Here is a 7202-nt window from a genome sequence, read left to right on the forward strand (position 1 = left end):
AGTCTGTTCACAAGCTCTCCTCCTTTCGTGGTCTCGTACCTCGGCTAGCGCAGGCCCGGTCTCGGTCCACGGGTGGGCGCCAGGCAGGGCCGCTCCGACCCCACCGGCTATCCTCGGCTGTACGTTACAGTGTCGGGAGATTCCGTGCCGTCAGCCTGTAGCTGGTCCCTGTTCTCAATTGTTCTGGTCTTTTCGTTGGTGCCACGGTGGGTTTTGCTCACAAGATCAGGTCTCAGCTAATTCCACCAGAGCGCCATCTGGTCGTTTTCCCAGTGGCACCAAGTCGCCAACACCCCGCAAGCCCCAGGTTGGTCGATCACTCTCACGGGGTCACCTTCGCCTCCTCCATGTGCACTCAACAGAGTTAGTTGTTTGTTTAGGAGCATCCACTGCCGTCTTGTTTCCAGTCCGATCAGTTGCACTGCACTCAGCGCCACTCACTTTCCGGGTCAGTGGCGGCTCCTGGCTCCAAGGTCGAACAGTAGATTGCCCATGTCAGGCATTCCGGCAATCGCAGCCAGAGGGAGCCCCCTCCCGGTTGCTAGCACCGTCAGTTGCCCTACTGCCACTCCGATTTGGGCCAGGAGGTCAGTCCTGTCCTGGCGTCGAGGCCACCCACTAGGCCCGGCTTCCGGCTGCTCCCACTTAGTGGGGGTTCTGCTTCGTCCTCCTGTTTCAGCCACTCTGGTGATGATCCCCAGGGGGCCACAGCCTCAGGGTCGCCCACCCTCTCCCATCAGGGCGACAGCACGTCCGGGGTCGTCATACATCTGTTTTCCCCCTTTGTATTCTTCTTGTTTCCACTCTGTTGTTTTTACCTTTTTTTAAATTTTTTTTTATTTACGTCTTTTTCCTTTTTATTTTTCCTTTTTTCCTTCCCCCCCCCCCCGGGGTGTTACTTTAATGGGGGCCCCTCTGGGTTCCTCCGCTACCCGGCGCCTCTTATTGCGCCCTTTGGGGCCAGTCCTCGGGGCCCCGGCACTCCATCGGCCGAAAAGGCCCGCCCGAGTCTCCGCGACGGGGCAACGCTGGGCCGCACCGCCCTACAGGAGACCGGTCGCCGCCCAGCTTCACCTCTGCCTCTCCCCTGTGGGAGCCTCCAGGGTCCGGCACCACACACCGGGGGAGAACCGCCCGGGGCCACCCCTCCGGCTCCAGCCAAACGCGAACACCCGGCAGCGGCTCCCAGCCCCACTCGAGGCCCCGGCTCTTCGCGGCGGGGCAGGCCGCGGACCCCCTCCGCAATCAAAGGGCCGGATCCACACCGCCGCTCACCTCGGAGTCAGGACGGGGGCCCAGTTGCCTCCAGGGCCAGTTCTCAGGTCACCGCTTGTATCCAGGCACTGGATCGCCCGGAGACGGCACACTTGTGGTCGGAAATTGAGTCGGCCCCTCCGGAGCGAAGGGATTAAGCGTGCGTCATCTCCCGGCAGTTGGCCACGCCCCCAAATGTGTCCCACCTTAAGGCTGTTTTGTTACGTCTTGAAGAGCTCCAAAGCCAATTCAGGCAAAGAGTGCCTCCCAGGAGGGAGCACGCCCTTTACAACTGACACACGCAGATTTCTGAGAGGAGGAGAAAAAATAAAAATGAGACCTTGCCTGTACCTGAAGGTAGGAGGGCAAGCTGGGTGAAAGTAAGAAAATACACCACAAACTGTACATCTTTAAGAAAAAAATAAAAATAATAATAAATAAAGTAATCACCATCACTGAAAGGAATAAAAACGGCTCTGAAAATCAGTCCAGCAAAATTTTCTGTGCCAAGACCACCATGGCATCCAGACCATAGTCTTGAAGCATTTGTATCCGAGGGCCCACCGTCCCCTCAGGCAGCCCGCTGGAAAGAACGGAATGAAAAGACTGGAAATATACTTTGCAGCCAATGCACTGGACAATGACTGACGTCGTCCCATGTTGTTGCACCTTGGGGGGTGCCATGATCCACAAAATTAGTAAAACTGTAGATGAAGAGGGACCATCCTTCACCTATCAGACCTTAAAAAGGGCTCTCACTGCATATTTTGAACCTCTCGCAAACCCGGACTACGAGAGGTTCCTCCTTCTTCAGGCAAGTCAACTGCCCAAGGAGCCGGTGGACACGTTCTAGGCAAGATTACGTGAACTGGCCAGCACATGCACCCCCCCCCAACGGTGAGGATGAAATCAGAGCGCAGTTCATTCAGGGATGCCACTCCGTGAAGCTGAGGGGGGCATCCTGCAGGTCCCTGGCATGGCCATGGCGGACATCCTCACCATGGGGCAATACAAGGAGCTCTCCAAAGTGCGAGCTGCACACATGAAAGCCGCAGTGCAAAGGCAGATAAAGACTGAACCGGTAAATCTTATGGGCACGACGTCCACTGACAAGAGAAAAGCTCGCCCGAAAGCCAAGTATTCGTCCAAGACCTGCTACACATGTGAAGGAACATATCCTCACCAAGAACACTGCCCCGCCCAAGGGAAGCGGTGCACTAGCTGCAACAAGCTAAATCACTTCGCAAAGGTGTGTCGATCCGCCACAGCATCCAAGGCCAACAAGACCAAAGGCATGAACTGTGCCCAAAACACACCATCTCCTGAGTTTGAGGGAAACATGGACGATGATGAGGAGGACTTCAAAGGCACTGTACAGGTTATCCATTCAAAGGGAACGTCACCTAACACCCACTGTCGATGACATCGTAGCCGAGGTGAATGGCTCCCGCTGGTTTTCATAAATGGATCTCAGGGCAGGGTATCATCAACTGCTGCTGGCCCCCGACTCTAGAGCCATCACTACTTTATCCACCCATGTGGGGCTCCGCCGATATAAACACCTCAGTTTTGTCATCTCGAGTGGCGCCGAGGTTTTCCAGGACACCATCAGGGCAGTGTTGGCTGGCTTAGAAAGGGTCATTAATGTCAGTGATGACATCCTGGTAAATGCTTGCATGGTAGAGGAGCATCTGGAGAGGCTACGAGCCACTTTCGCAAGACTACGAGACAATGGGTTAACCCTCCATTGGGACAAGTGTGCCTTCATACAGTTAGAAATCACTTTCTTTGGCTATCATTTTTCAGGGAAGGGAGTCATGCCTGACCCTGACAAGGTCAGGAAAATTCAGTCTGCACCTGCCCCCACCTCAGTCACTGAAGTCAAGAGCTTCCTGGGCATGGTTACCTACTATGGGCGTTTTATTCAGAACCTTACTTCCCTGACGGCCCCTCTTCGTGATCTCACCAAATCCAACGCTAGCTGGGACTGCGGCCCGGCACAGGAAGCAGCGTTCCATGCCACCAAGAGTGAATTGTCGGCTCACACCCGCTCGTCTACTTTGACCCATCCAAAGAGCTTTCCGTCGATGCAAGCCCCACACGGCTGGGGGCTGTACTGTCTCAAAAATGGAGGGATGGAGAATGGGCCCTAGTGGCCCTCGCCAGTTGAGAGTTAACTGACACGGAGCAGTGGTACTCTCATATTGAGAAGGAGGCCATTGCAGTGCACTGGGGATGCTGTCATTTTCATCTGTATATGTACGAATATCCATTCATCGTCCATACAGATCACAAGCCCCTGATACCACTGTTCAATGGATCCTAGTCCAAACCGCCCCACCCCACATCGAGAAATTGATTCTCCAACTCCAAGAGTACAAGTTCACTGTAGTCTACAGGCCAGGGGCACGGAATCCTGTGGGCTATCTTTCTGGACATGCCTGGCCTGCGACCCTCAGTGAAGAGAATGATGCAGAAGATGTAGAAGAGTACGTCCGGATGGTAGTGGAACGGTCACAACCTTTTCCCATTTCGCTGGACGAAATCCGCGCAGCCACCAACAATGGAGAAGGCCTGCAACTGGTTCTCTGCGCCGTCCGCCCGGGAAATGGCACACTATGATGCAACATCTCTCCCGAAGAACCGAGGAGGTGCGGTCGATGTTGTCCTCCCTCCACTCAGTTCGGCAGGAACTGGTGCTGTCACCCGATGGATGTTTGTTACGGGGGCCCTGCTTAGTGATCCCACAGGTTTTGCAACAACGAGTGGTGGATCTTTCACACTTGGCGCACCAAGGGGTGTGCAAGACCAAAGCCCGACTCAGGAACAAGGTGTGGTTTCCAGGGTTAGATGAACAAGTAGAACACACTGTGAGACACTGGGGAAGCATCCCCGAACAACGAGTCCTTGTTCATGGCCTTAACCACGCGTGTGTGAACCACGTAGATGCGTGGTTAAGGCACAGAAGAAGTGAGTCAACGTGATCAAGGAGGAGGTAAGTTGGGCTGGGACTGGGGCTGTTTTTTTTAGGGGTGGGGTGGGGGGATCAGAGTGAGTAAGGTTTAGGGGCGGGGTCAGGGTTTAGGTTTTAGGGGTGGGTATGGGGTTAGGGTGCTTTAGGTTTTAGGGGCGGGGTGGGGAGTCTGGGTATTTTTGTTTTTTGGGGAAGGGGTGGGGTGCTCGGGTGATTGGGGTAATTTTGGGGGTGGGAGGTAGCGGTAATTTTTAGGGGTGGGGGGCCAGGGGGACACATGCTGGAACCATGCATGCTGATCAGTAATGCCTTTACCAGGAATGCCTTTACAACAAAAAATTGTTGTTAAGGCATTCGTGGTAAAGGCATTAGTGATAACAACGAGGTCATTGTTCCGACCTCGTTGTTCAGGCATGGGTAGTTGAAGCACTCGTTGTTCCGAGATACAACCAAGACACTGTCATGTTTGTCAGACGGAATGCCCTGCTGATCCCCCAGCACCTATCGTCACTGAGTCAATTCCTTCGATTCCCTGGTACCGGGCCAGCATGGATTTCGGGAGTCTGCCTGATGGGCGACATATGCTCGTTGTCATTGATGATTTCTCAAAATACCAAGAGGTAGTGTTCTAGACTCTAGCACCTGTGCTCAGACGGTACCTCGTCTTGAGAAGGTAATGGTCACTCATGGCCTCATCCGAGAACTATGAACAGACAGACAATGGCCTGCCTTTCTCCAGCCAAGGTTTCAGTAATTTCTTGGAATCCCAGGGCATTCATCACCTGAAAATCACTCCTTGATGGCCCCAGGCGAATAGAGAAGCAGAACGATTCATGAGAAATCGGTGAGTTCACAATAGTCACATGTCCAAGAAACGACATGCTTGAGAGCCGGACATTCATGTGGGTGACCTCATTTTGGTCAAGAACAGACTGCCAGGGGTAAAATTCAGACTCCCTTCTGAACACCCATCATGCACAGTGAGGCGAGTTCGAGGAACTATGATCACGGCCAACAGGGGTGAGGAATCTGTAACGAGGAATGTGTTGTTTTTCAAGCGATACCTAGTGACAGGTTCGACCCAGGATGGTGATGCCAGTAGTGCCATGGATGTGGGTGTGAGTCAGGAAGCAGAATACTCCTGGCCCTCGAACAGTGAACGTCAGGACCCAATCTCCAATAACTTGCTCAGTGAAGGGCCCCATTCCGGGATAGCCCCAACAAACCCAGTCATGAGCATGTGCAGACTGACCGATGCTGAGGTCGGATGGGTCATCAGTAGCTAAGGACATGGGAGATCCACGACAAGGTACTGGTAGATACCATCTAAGACCCAGGCCCACTGTGTCTACTAGACTGAAAGATTATGGGCTAACCTAATGTTGTGTATGATCCGGTTCAGGTTAATGTCTGAGTATCCACAGAGGTGTTTTTGTTCCGTCCCCACTGTTTTATATTGTGACTGGCCGATCACTCTCATGGATATTCTGTTGTTATGTTTTTAGGTTGTGGGTTTAGGAGGAATATTATGCTTCCGTACCCTCTGCTGTTTACGTCCCTGCCCGCAGGAGCGGAATGGTATGCTTCTGACGCAAGGAGCAGAGGAAATAAAGATAGCTGCGGGCTTCGCGCCATAGTTCAGTTGTTTACGATAATCAGTGTGTGGGTCTCATTATTATTCAAGAAGGCAGGGTAGGCCTCATACCACTCTGCATTATCTGACATAACACACGGAGGGACCCCAAATTAATAATATCAATACTTATAATAAAGACAATATTTTAAATTTTTGCTGCAGATAGAGGAAGAAGGTAAATGGAAGTGTTTTAGTTATATGCAGGGCACTGGCATTATGTGGCAAAGAGGACGACATTATGCAGAAGGATTAACCAACTTATGTGGTAAAAAAAAGTCCAGTTATGCATTTACAACGCCAATAGCTCTAACTCAAGCAAATGCGCGATCTATGGCATTGCAAGTGCTTGTTTTCTTTTATTCTCTACTGGGAAAACCGGAAGGGGGTTTCTCCATCCTTCTGCTGCTGCACAGCTCTGACAATTTCCAGGGTGGGAAAGATTCGGGTAGGAGTTTCAGGTCTCGATCCTTCATCATTTTTTTCAACTGAATCAAAAACGCTTCGTTTGCTCTGAAAAAAGGAAAAGTGAGACATCTTTGTGGCCCGCCGGTGAGATCAAGCAGCAGAACATGTGCCCATGCGCATTTCCAATAGCTTTCTCTTACTCTTCTCAGCGAAAGGGCTGGGAGGAGGGATTTGGGAGAGGCGGAGCTTGGGTGTGTTCGTTGGTGCCCTCCTCTTCCTCTAGTCCTTGCTGCTCCCTTTCTCCTTCGCCGGGGTCCCCTTTTCCTCGTGCGTCTGCTCCAGCTCTTGCGCTGGCCTGCTAGCGAGTGGATGGTGGTCGTTATCCTGCCCTGGAGCTACCAGAGCCGGTCTGGTCAGGGGGTAAGTAGGTGGCTGGGACGCACTACAAAACTGCGTCTCTCCTGTGTTGTGATGATGCCGGTGACCTCGCTGCTGCGCTGGTAACGTTAACATGGGATGGAGGTAATACTGAGGGAGGGGCTCTCACAAACCCTTCTATCCCCGACGCGGCGCTAGGCTACATCACCCAGTGCCCAGCTGCTTTATACAGAAACTGATTTAATCCCCTCCCTTTCCCCTACCCGGCAACTCGATTTAAAATAGGACATTTTAATCCTCTCATGTCCCTTTTCCATTTCAAACTGCTAACTCCGACGCCTCTTTCCTATCAGATTAATTTGTAAAAAATATTTTGAATGGGAAGCATCTTAAAAAAAATAAAGCGTTTTCTGAAAATCCACGCGTGGTGCCTAGCAACAGGGCGGCGCTCTGCTTTTCTGCGTAACAGCCCTATGGTTTGTGTATCTATACCTATATTTTGTGGCTTTTTACGTCGGCTGTTACGTTTTTAAATTAATGTAGCTCGGTACTTTA

General features: G+C 52.1%; 1 protein-coding gene across 2 annotated transcripts in view; it reads left to right on the forward strand.

The window, feature by feature from the left end:
• The first annotated feature begins 6492 nt into the window (after positions 1-6492).
• The window catches only part of MACIR (macrophage immunometabolism regulator), a 131987-nt gene continuing 131277 nt past the window's right edge, over positions 6493-7202 (forward strand). The window contains exon 1 of one of the 2 annotated variants that reach the window (XM_069226196.1): positions 6493-6689. The gene's annotated coding sequence lies outside the window, so the exon portion shown is untranslated. The remainder of the gene's footprint in view (positions 6690-7202) is intronic. The other variant, XM_069226204.1, reaches the window with a different exon arrangement.

This window comes from Pleurodeles waltl, chromosome 1_1 (genome assembly GCF_031143425.1).
Source record: "Pleurodeles waltl isolate 20211129_DDA chromosome 1_1, aPleWal1.hap1.20221129, whole genome shotgun sequence".
NCBI lineage: Eukaryota > Metazoa > Chordata > Amphibia > Caudata > Salamandridae > Pleurodeles > Pleurodeles waltl.